Source organism: Mustelus asterias, chromosome 15 (assembly GCF_964213995.1).
Source record: "Mustelus asterias chromosome 15, sMusAst1.hap1.1, whole genome shotgun sequence".
NCBI classification, from domain to species: Eukaryota; Metazoa; Chordata; class Chondrichthyes; order Carcharhiniformes; family Triakidae; genus Mustelus; species Mustelus asterias.
In genome coordinates, this window is record NC_135815.1 from 75,606,584 (window position 1) to 75,617,755 (window position 11,172).

The window sequence follows — 11,172 nt, forward strand, 5'->3', positions numbered from 1 at the left end:
GGTCGGTGCAGACTCGATGGGCCGAATGGCCTCTTTCTGTACTGTAGGGTTTCTATGATTCTATGATTAGAATATCCTGGCTGGGAGTTTTGCTAGTGCAGTTCGGGTGGGTTTAAACTAATATGGCAGGGGGGTGGGGATCAAAAAATTAGGTCTACAAGTGTAAAGGCTGGGGACGAGCTTGGGGCTGGGACAAGGCTGGCAAAGAAGAAGAGCACTCTGGGGGAGGATAACCTCACTGGGCCTGGAGTGCATCTACTTCAATGCAAGGAGCGTAGCAGGTAAGACAGATGAACTTAGGGCCTTAATGCTTACGAGGAATTTGGATGTGGTTGCGATGACAGAGACTTGGTTGAAAGAGGGACAGGACTGGCAACTGAATATTCCGGGGTACAAGTGTTTTAAGCGAGACAGAGGAGGGGCCAAAAGAGGTGGGGGAGTAGCAGTATTAGTTAGAGAGCATATTACAGCGGTGCAGAGGGAGGACAATTCAGAGGGGTCGTGTAACGAGTCACTGTGGGTGGAGCTCAGAAACAGGAAGGGCGCAGTCACTATGTTGGGGGTATACTACAGGCCCCCCCAACAGCCCAAGGGAAGTGGAAGAACGGATATGTCAGGAGATAATGGATAGGTGCAGGAAAAATAGGGTTGTTGTAGTGGGAGACTTCAATTTCCCTGGTATAGACTGGAAATCGCGTAGGGCTGGGAGTCTGAATGGGGAGGCATTTGTAAAATGCGTACAGGAAGGTTCTTTGGAACAATATGTAGATAGCCCGACTAGAGAGGGGGCTATACTGGATCTAGTACTGGGGAATGAGCCCGGTCAGGTCTTCAAAGTTTCGGTGGGGGAACATGTGGCAAATAGTGACCACAATTCTGTTAGCTTTAGGATAGTGATGGAAAAGGATGAGTGGTGTCCCAAGGGTAAGGTGTTGGATTGGGGGAAGTCTAACTTTAATGGGATTAGGCAGAAATTGGCAGCTGTTGATTGGGAGAGGCTGTTTGAGGGTAAATCCACATCTTGCATGTGGGACTCTTTTAAGGAACAGTTGTTAGGGCTGCAGGATAGGCATGTGCCTGTAAAAAAGGATAGGAAGGGTAGGATTCGAGAACCGTGGATAACCAGGGAAATTGAGGGATTGGTCAAAAAGAAAAGAGTGGCGTACGTTAGGTCCAGGCAGCTAAAAACGGAGGGAACTCTAGAGGAGTACAAAGAAAGTAGGAAAGAACTCAAACGAGGAATTAGAAGGGCAAAAAGGGGTCACGAAATGTCCTTGGCAGACAGGATTAAGGAGAATCCCAAGGCATTTTATTCATACGTTAGGAACAAAAGAGTTGTCAGAGAAAAAATCGGACCACTCAGGGACAAAAGTGGGGAATTATGCTTTGAGCCCAAAGAAGTAGGGGAGATCCTAAATGAATACTTTGCGTCGGTATTCACAAAGGAGAGGGATGTGTTGACTGGGAGTGTCTCGGAGGGGAGTGTTGACCCGTTAGAGAAAATCTCCATTACAAGGTTGGAAGTGTTAGGTTTTTTAGGTAGTATAAAGACTGACAAATCCCCAGGGCCTGATGGAATCTATCCCAGGCTGCTCAGGGAGACGAGAGATGAAATCGCTGGGCCTCTGACGCAAATCTTTGTCTCGTCACTGGACACATGTGAGGTCCCAGAGGACTGGAGGATAGCTAATGTGGTCCCGTTATTTAAGAAGGGTAGGAAGGATAACCCGGGAAATTATAGGCCGGTGAGCTTGACGTCCGTGGTGGGGAAGTTGTTGGAGAAGATTCTTAGAGATAGGATGTATGCGCATTTAGAAAGGAATAAACTCATTAACGATAGTCAGCATGGTTTTGTGAGAGGGAGGTCATGCCTCACTAACCTGGTGGAGTTTTTTGAAGAAGTGACTAGAATGGTTGACGAGGGAAGGGCCGTGGATGTCGTCTATATGGACTTTAGTAAAGCATTTGACAAAGTCCCTCATGGTAGGTTGGTGCAAAAGGTTGGATCTCATGGGATAAAGGGGGAGGTGGCTAGATGGGTGGAGAACTGGCTTGGTCACAGAAGACAGAGGGTGGTAGTGGAAGGGTCTTTTTCCGGCTGGATGCCTGTGACTAGTGGTGTTCCGCAGGGCTCTGTATTGGGACCTCTGCTGTTCGTGATTTATATAAACGATCTGGAAGAAGGTGTAACTGCGGACGACATGAAAATGGCTGGACTTGCAGATAGTGAGGAACATTGTCAGAGGCTACAGAAGGATATAGATAGGCTGGAAATTTGGGCAAAGAAATGGCAGATGGAGTTCAATCCAGATAAATGCAAAGTGATGCATTTTGGTAGAACTAACGTAAGAGGGGAGATATACGATAAATGGCAGAACCATAAAGGGTGTAGATACGCAGAGGGACCTGGGTGTGCAAGTCCACAGATCCTTGAAGGTGACGTCACAGGTAGAGAAGGTAGTGAATAAGGCATATGGCATGCTTGCCTTTATAGGACGGGGCATAGAGTATAAAAGTTGGGGTCTGATGTTGCAGTTGTATAGAACGTTGGTTCGGCCGCATTTGGAATACTGTGCCCAGTTCTGGTCGCCACACTACCGGAAGGACGTGGAGGCTTTAGAGAGAGTGCAGAGGAGGTTTACCAGGATGTTGCCTGGTATGGAAGGGCTTAGTTATGAGGAGAGATTGGGTAAACTGGGATTGTTCTCACTGGAAAGACAGAGGATGAGGGGTGACCTCATAGAGGTGTATAAAATTATGAAAGGCATAGATAGGGTGAACGGTGGGAAGCTTTTTCCCAGATCGGTGGTGACGTTCACGAGGGGTCATAGGTTCAAGGTGAGGGGGGGGGGAGGGGGGGTGGGGGAAGGTTTAACACGGATATCAGAAGGACGTATTTTACACAGAGGGTGGTGGGGGCCTGGAATGCGCTGCCAGGCAAGGTGGTGGAGGCGGACACACTGGGAACGTTTAAGACTTATCTAGATAGCCACATGAACGGAGTGGGAATGGAGGGATACAAAAGAATGGTCTAGTTTGGACCAGGGAGCGGCGCGGGCTTGGAGGGCCGAAGGGCCTGTTCCTGTGCTGTATTGTTCTTTGTTTGTTCTTTGTTATTCTTTGTGGGAACTTTTTTGTACTGAATTTTCTTTATCTCCACTTTGAATGTCTCCCGTTGCTCTGACATTGATTTCACTTCAAGTAGTTTTTCCAGTCCATTTTTGCCAAATCACATCTCGGCTTAGTCGACCTGGCTTTTCCCCAGTTTAAAACTTGTACTTGTGATCTGTCTTTATCCAGCTGTTTCTCCCCAGCTACTCAATCCCAATGCATTATGCTCACTACCAGTATAAATGGAATTCCATTCTTGCCCCTTCCACTTGCCCTCATTCATTCCATAAAACTATGTCCAGAGCTGCACCTTCTCTTGTTTGGCTTGCTACATCGTGATTAAAACTGATCTCCTGAATAAATTTTAAGAACTCAGTGTTCTCTGTACCCTTTGTACCGAATCTATCCCGGGTAATTGAAATCCTCTATTAAAATTGCCCTTTTGTTTCTGCATCTCAGCAATTTGTCTACAATTTTTATCTTCTATCTTCCTCTGACTGGCTGTCGAAAATAGTCCTAAAAGTTTGACTGCCCCTTTCTCATTCTTTAGTTCAACCAGTATAGCTCACTTCGATGCTCTTTCCAGCCCATCATCCCTCCTCACATCTGTGTTTGTTTCTTTAGTCAATATTGCAACCCACCTCCTTTCTGTTACCTTCTCTAACCTGTCTGAAAACAAAATAACCATAACTGTTGAGCTGACATTCCTGCCCTTCTTTAAGTCATGTTTGATAATAGCTATGATATCATACTTCCAAGTGTCTATCTGTACCCTCAGTCAATAGGCATTTTTCACGAGACTCTTTGCATTGAATTCTATACCACTCATCAGTGAAACAACTCCTCTGTTGTCTATTTTCTAGCCTTTATTTCCTCGATCTTCCTTGCTCCTTTACTGCTTCTATTTCCAGTTTATATCTCTACCTTCCGAATCTAAACTCAAGTTTCCCAATCCTGAACCACACTAGTTTAAATCCTCCCCAATGGCACTCAGCAATCTCCCAGTCAAGATATTGGTCTCCTATTGCAATGCAACCTATTCAGCTTGTATAAATCTCAGTTCACCCAAAACCAATCCTAATGTTCCAGGAACCTAAAGACCTCCCTTTGGCACTATCTCTCCAACAGCACAGTCAGCTGCACTCTCTTCCTATTCCTGTAGTGCATGGTATCAGGAATAATCCAAAATATCTTCAATGTCCTATTTTTAATTCCCTTTTCTAGCTCCATATAATCTGGCGACAGGACCTCATCCCTCTTTCTACTTTCGTCATTGATGCACAGGGTTACCAGGATAGGGCAGAGGGAAGGGCCTGGGTGGGATGCTCATTCAGAGAGTTGGTGCAAACTCAATGGGACATATGGCCTCTTTCTGCACTGTGGGATTCAAAGGTGCTATGGAACCATTGCCCTCATCTGTATTCAAAATTGAAGGTTGAGATGGGCTCAGGGGAAAATCTCCATTACTTGACCAGTTCCTCTCTGCCTGTATATCCTTAGTAAGAGTTTTAACAACACCAGGTTAAAGTCCAACAGGTTTATTTGGTCGCAAATACCATTAGCTTTCGGAGCGCTGCTCCTTCGTCAGATGGAGTGGAAATGTGCTCTCAAACAGGGCACAGAGTCTGTGCCCTGTTTGAGAGCACATTTCCACTCCATCTGATGAAGGAGCAGCGCTCCGAAAGCTAATGGTATTTGCTACCAAATAAACCTGTTGGACTTTAACCTGGTATTGTTAAAACTCTTACTGTGTTCACCCCAGTCCAACACTGGCATCTCCACATCATGTATATCCTTAAGCAGAGACATGAGCACCTCAATAATATGATGGCCACTTAGCTTTCAGCCTCAAGGATGCACCATAGTGAAGCCAGCTGTTGCCCAAGCTCCAAGATCTAGGGGTAAGGCTCTTCCAGCCAATGATACTTACTACACATATAGTTGTGCAGAGCATGAGAAATATGCTGGGCTTCCCACATGGCACAGGATAGGCATTCCATGTGACTGAGGTGTCCTATGATGCCTCTATTAGACTAATTAAACTTAACAGAAATAAACTGAAAACTTATTAAAACTTCCCACCTCAGGCCTCTGCTCCTGCTCCCATTGTCACCATTGCTGCACCTTTCAGCCTTGGCTTGCTGCTGCTTTATGTCCTCGCTCTCACTGCTGCTGCTGCTGCTGCCACGGTGACCTCAGCTCAGGAGTAGCATTCTTATCCCTGAGTCAGAAAGTAAGCCACTCGAGAGCCCTGAGTTTATAATCTAGGCTGACACTTAAATAGCAGTACAACTATACAACTATGTCAGTGGTGCTGTCAACCAGATAAGACATTAAACTGCATCTATCTGAACTCTGGTGAACATAAATGACCCCATACAGTGTTAAAAGAAGAGCAAGGGAGTTCTCCCGTGAGACTGGGTCAACATTTATCTCTCAACCAACATCATTGAGACAGATCACTGGGTTAATATTTCATTGCTGTGTCTATGACCTTGCTGTTCACAAACTGGCTGTCATGTTTCTTGCATTACAAACATTGACTATATTCTAAAACATAATTGGCTGTAAAATGCTTTGGGAGACCATGAAACATTCTATATTAACGCAAGGTGTCGCTTTTCTTTAGCCCTTGACACAGCATTCCTGCTAAACACCCTTGCCAGCGCTTATGACATCACACCACACTTTCCACCGCATCTTCACCTTGCCATAATTCACACTTCACCACTCCCTTCATATTCACTGCCAACTTTACCCTTATTTACCTATGTTGTTCTGGAAGAAAGTGGCAAACACTCAATGGGGGCAGGAGACAGAAGGGTGCATCCCAACACTCAGCGCCACCATGAGGAAATGTATCACCGTGGTATTCATGGTAACACATTCTGTTTAGTTGCACCACAGCTAGGGGTTGTCATCAATTTGCTTGGTCTTGATGTTCCTCTACCAGCTCTATGCACTCACACAATGTTCCACTTTTTCACCCATTCTTAAAATCTGATATCCTGAAAATCCACCTTAGCCACAAGAGCTGCAGGAGAAAGATAGGGAATTGGAACAGTAAGACCACTTGGGGTTCGTTCTTTGGTTTAGTGGCACATGAGGAGATGAAACTCCCTCTTCTTGTTTGTCCTTCAAGGCAAAAATGACCATGTTAATCACCTGGGGTATTTTGTAGGGTTCTGGTGGGTGCGTAAGTGACTGTTAAGGCGGACCTGCACTCAGAAGGCCCTGCTGCAAACAGAATGGCAGATGATTTTGTTTTGAAGAATTGCTGGCTCAGGGTTTCCTCTGCCTGCGTTTTCTCTCTGCCTCTGGCAAGTGCTGGCTTTAGAAGGATGTTGCACCAATTTTTATTTGGTTGCACCAGATGCAAAAATCTTGGGTGAGCTTCTCCAAGGACACAAAGTCAATATTAAAACTCCCAAGTGCAGCCTTCAGAAGAGTATCCTTACAGGTCTTCCTTTGACCGCTATGACAGCCTACCCAAGATTTAAGCTCTCTTTAGAATATTTGTTTTGGTAAGTAAGTGTCAGGCATTCTGGCTACGTGACCAGCTCAACTCAGCTGTGACTGTCTCAATATAATGAGATACTTGATATGCCAACTTGCGTGAGCACTTATTTTGATTTGATTTAATTTATTATTGTCACATGTATTAACATACAGTGAAATGTATTGTTTCTTGCGCGCTATACACACAAAGCATACCATTCATAGAGAAGGAAACGAGAGAGTGCAGAATGTTTTGTTATAGTCATAGGTAGGGTGTAGAGAAAGGTCAACTTAATGTAAGGTAAGTCCATTCAAAAGTCTGACAGCAGCAGGGAAGAAGCTATTCTTGAGTCGGTTGGTACGTGACCTCAGACTTTTGTATCTTTTTCCCGAAGGAAGAAGGTGGAAGAGAGAATGTCCGGGTTGCGTGGGGTCCTTAATTATGCTCGCTGTTTTGCCGAGGCAGCGGGAAGAGTAGACAGAGTCAATGGATGGGAGGCTGGTTTGTGTGATGGATTGGGCTACATTCACGACCTTTTGTAGTTCCTTGCGGTCTTGGGCAGAGCAGGAGCCATACCAAGCTGAGATACAACCAGAAAGAATGCTTTCTATGGTGCATCTGTAAAAGTTGGTGAGAGTTGGAGCTGACATGCCAAATTTCCTTAGTCTTCTGAGAAAGTAGAAGTGTTGGTGGGCTTTCTTAACTATAGTGTCGGCAGGGGGGACCAGGACAGGTTGTTGGTGATCTGGACACCTAAAAATTTGAAGTTCTCGACCCTTTCTACTTCATCCCCGTTGATGTAGACAGGGGCATGTTCTCCTTTACGCTTCCTGAAGTCCCTGACAATCTCCTTCATTTTGTTGACATTGAGGGAGAGATTATTGTTGCCGCACCAGTTCACCAGATTCTCTATCTCATTCCTGTACTCTGTCTCATCATTGTTTGAGAGCCGACCCACTACATGTTGCCAGTAAACCTGAAAATTGAATTGGAGGGGAATTTGGCCAGTCATAGGTGCATAAGGAATATAGTAGGGGGCTGAGAACACAGCCTTGTGGGGCACCGGGTTGAGGATGATCGTGGAGGAGATGTTACTATCCTTACTGATTGTGGTCTGTGAGTTAGGAAGTTCAGGATCCAGTCCCAGAGGGAGGTGCCAAGGCCCAGGCCATGGAGTTTGGAGATGAGTTTTGTGGGAATAATGGTGTTGAAGGCTTATTTTGTCCTCCCTTCTGATCTTCGGAAGTTATTCGAATGAAAGTGGTTGAGCATCTTGGCATGAGTGCTGGATGCTGGCACATGGTCCAAACCTCGCATGCATAGAGCAAAGTGGGCAGAGCAGAGGTTCAGGATATGCCATTTAGCCCATTGAGCCTGCTTTGCCATTCAATTAGATCATGACTAATCATTTACCTCAACTCCAATTTCCTGCACTATCCCCATGTCTACCAATTTCTGCCTTGAACATGCTCAATAATTGAGCTTCCACAGGCCCCTGGAATAGATTCACCATCCTCTAAGTAAAGAAGTTCCTCTTCGCCCCAGTCTTAAATGGCCTGCCGCATATTCTGAAGAGACTGTGCCTCCTGGTTTTTGACCCACCAGCAAGAGAAAATATCCCATCGAAATCTACCCTGTCATGCCATGTAAGAATCTTTTAAGTTTCAACAAGAACACTTCTTATTCTTTTAAACTCTAGAGGATACAGGGCAGTTTTCCTCAACCTCTCCTCATAAAACAATCCCGCCATCCCACGGATTCATCTGGTAAATCTCCATTGCACTCCAAGCATATCTTTTCTTAGATAAGGACTGTGCACAATACTCCAGGTGCAATCACACCAAGGCTCTATACAATCGCAGCAAAACATAATTACTCCTGTACTCAAATCCCCTTGTAGTGAAGGCCAACATACCATTTACCTTCCTAATTGCTTGCTGCACCTGTATTTCACTTTTCATGACTCATGAACAAGGACACCCAGGTTCCTTTGGACACCAACACTTCCCAACCGCTCATTTAAAAATACTCTGCTTTTCTGTTTTTTCTACCAAAGTGGCTAACCCCACACTTGTTCATATTATGGGCCCGACTTTCCCAAAAACATTCTAAGTACTGAATTGGCGAGTAGAACATAGAACATAGAACATTACAGCGCAGAACAGGCCCTTCGGCCCACGATGTTGCACCGACCAGTTAAAAAAAAAAACTGTGACCCTCCAACCTAAACCAATTTCTTTTCGTCCATGAACCTATCTACGGATCTCTTAAACGCCCCCAAACTAGGCGCATTTACTACTGATGCTGGCAGGGCATTCCAATCCCTCACCACCCTCTGGGTAAAGAACCTACCCCTGACATCGGTTCTATAACTACCCCCCCTCAATTTAAAGCCATGCCCCCTCGTGCTGGATTTCTCCATCAGAGGAAAAAGGCTATCACTATCCACCCTATCTAAACCTCTAATCATCTTATATGTTTCAATAAGATCCCCTCTTAGCCGCCGCCTTTCCAGCGAAAACAATCCCAAATCCCTCAGCCTCTCCTCATAGGATCTCCCCTCCATACCAGGCAACATCCTGGTAAACCTCCTCTGCACCCTCTCCAAAGCCTCCACATCCTTCCTGTAATGTGGGGACCAGAACTGCACACAGTACTCCAAGTGCGGCCGCACCAGAGTTGTGTACAGTTGCAACATAACGCTACGACTCCTAAACTCAATCCCCCTACCAATAAACGCCAAGACACCATATGCCTTCTTAACAACCTTATCTACTTGATTCCCAACTTTCAGGGATCTATGCACACATAAACCTAGATCCCTCTGCTCCTCCACACTATTCAAAGTCCTCCCGTTAGCCCTATACTCAACACATCTGTTATTCCTACCAAAGTGAATTACCTCACACTTCTCCGCATTAAACTCCATCCGCCACCTCTCGGCCCAACTTTGCAACCTGTCTAAGTCTTCCTGCAAACTACGACACCCTTCCTCACTGTCTACCACACCACCGACTTTGGTGTCATCAGCAAATTTGCTAATCCACCCAACTATACCCTCATCCAGATCATTAATAAATATTACAAACAGCAGTGGCCCCAAAACAGATCCCTGAGGTACACCACTTGTAACCGCACTCCATGATGAATATTTACTATCAACCACCACCCTCTGTTTCCTATCCGCTAGCCAATTCCTGATCCAATTTCCTAGATCACCCCCAATCCCATACATCTGCATTTTCTGCAGAAGCCTACCATGGTGAACCTTATCAAACGCCTTACTAAAATCCATATATACCACGTCCACTGCCTTGCCCCCATCCACCTCCTTGGTCACTTTCTCAAAAAACTCAATAAGGTTAGTAAGGCACGACCTACCTGCCACAAAACCATGCTGACTATCACCTATCAATTCATTACTCTCCAAATAACTATAAATCCTATCCCTTATAATTTTTTCCAACATCTTGCCGACAACAGAAGTGAGACTCACCGGTCTATAATTCCCGGGGAAGTCTCTGTTCCCCTTCTTAAACAATGGGACAACATTCGCTAACCTCCAATCTTCTGGTACTATACCAGAGGCCAACGACGACCTGAAGATCAGAGCCAGAGGCTCTGCAATCACTTCTCTTGCCTCCCAGAGAATCCTTGGATAAATCCCATCCGGACCAGGGGATTTATCTATTTTCAGACCCTCCAGAATATCCTGCACATCCTCCTTATCAACTGTAATACTGTCTATTCTACTCCCTTGCAACCCAGTGTCCTCCTCAGCTATATTCATGTCCCCTTGCGTGAACACCGAAGAGAAATATTGGTTCAATGCTTCACCAATCTCCTCCGGTTCCACACATAACTTCCCTCTGCCATCTATAATTGGCCCTAAACTTGCCCTAACCAACCTTCTGTTCTTGACATACCTATAGAACGCCTTAGGATTCTCTTTAACCCTATCCGCCAAAGTCTTCTCATGTCCCCTTTTAGCCCTTCTAAGCTCGCTCTTCAACTCCCTCTTAGCCAATCTAAAGCTTTCTAGTGCACTACCCGAGTGCTCACGTCTCATCCGAACATAAGCCTCCTTTTTCTTTTTAACCAACAAATAAAATGGTATAATGGTAAAATGGTATAATGCACGATTTCTTTTCAGTGCAACTTCAGACTTGAATCTCCCACTCTGTGCACTACAGAGGTCACAATCGTGAATATCATTAAAAGCTCGGGGTGGGGGGGGGCCTATTCATGCGAGAGCTCACAGTTCCGGGCCTCTGCGTACGCGCGGTGACCCCGAACTGTCAGACTGCAGTTTGCTGGCCAGCTTGATTGCTAGCCAGCCCGGAACCCGAGCCCTGCTGCCCCTCGTGACACTCCCGCGGCCCGACCGGGCCCGATCGCGGCCCGCACAATTCCCGGGCCAGCCCTAACCCCCACCAACGCCCCCCCCCCCCCCCCCCACCCCCCGGAACATCACAATCTCCAGTGCCCGCACCCCCCCCTCCCCCCCATAGTGACAATCCTCCCCCCTCGACCCCTGGCAGACCGCCACCCTCCCCCCTAGC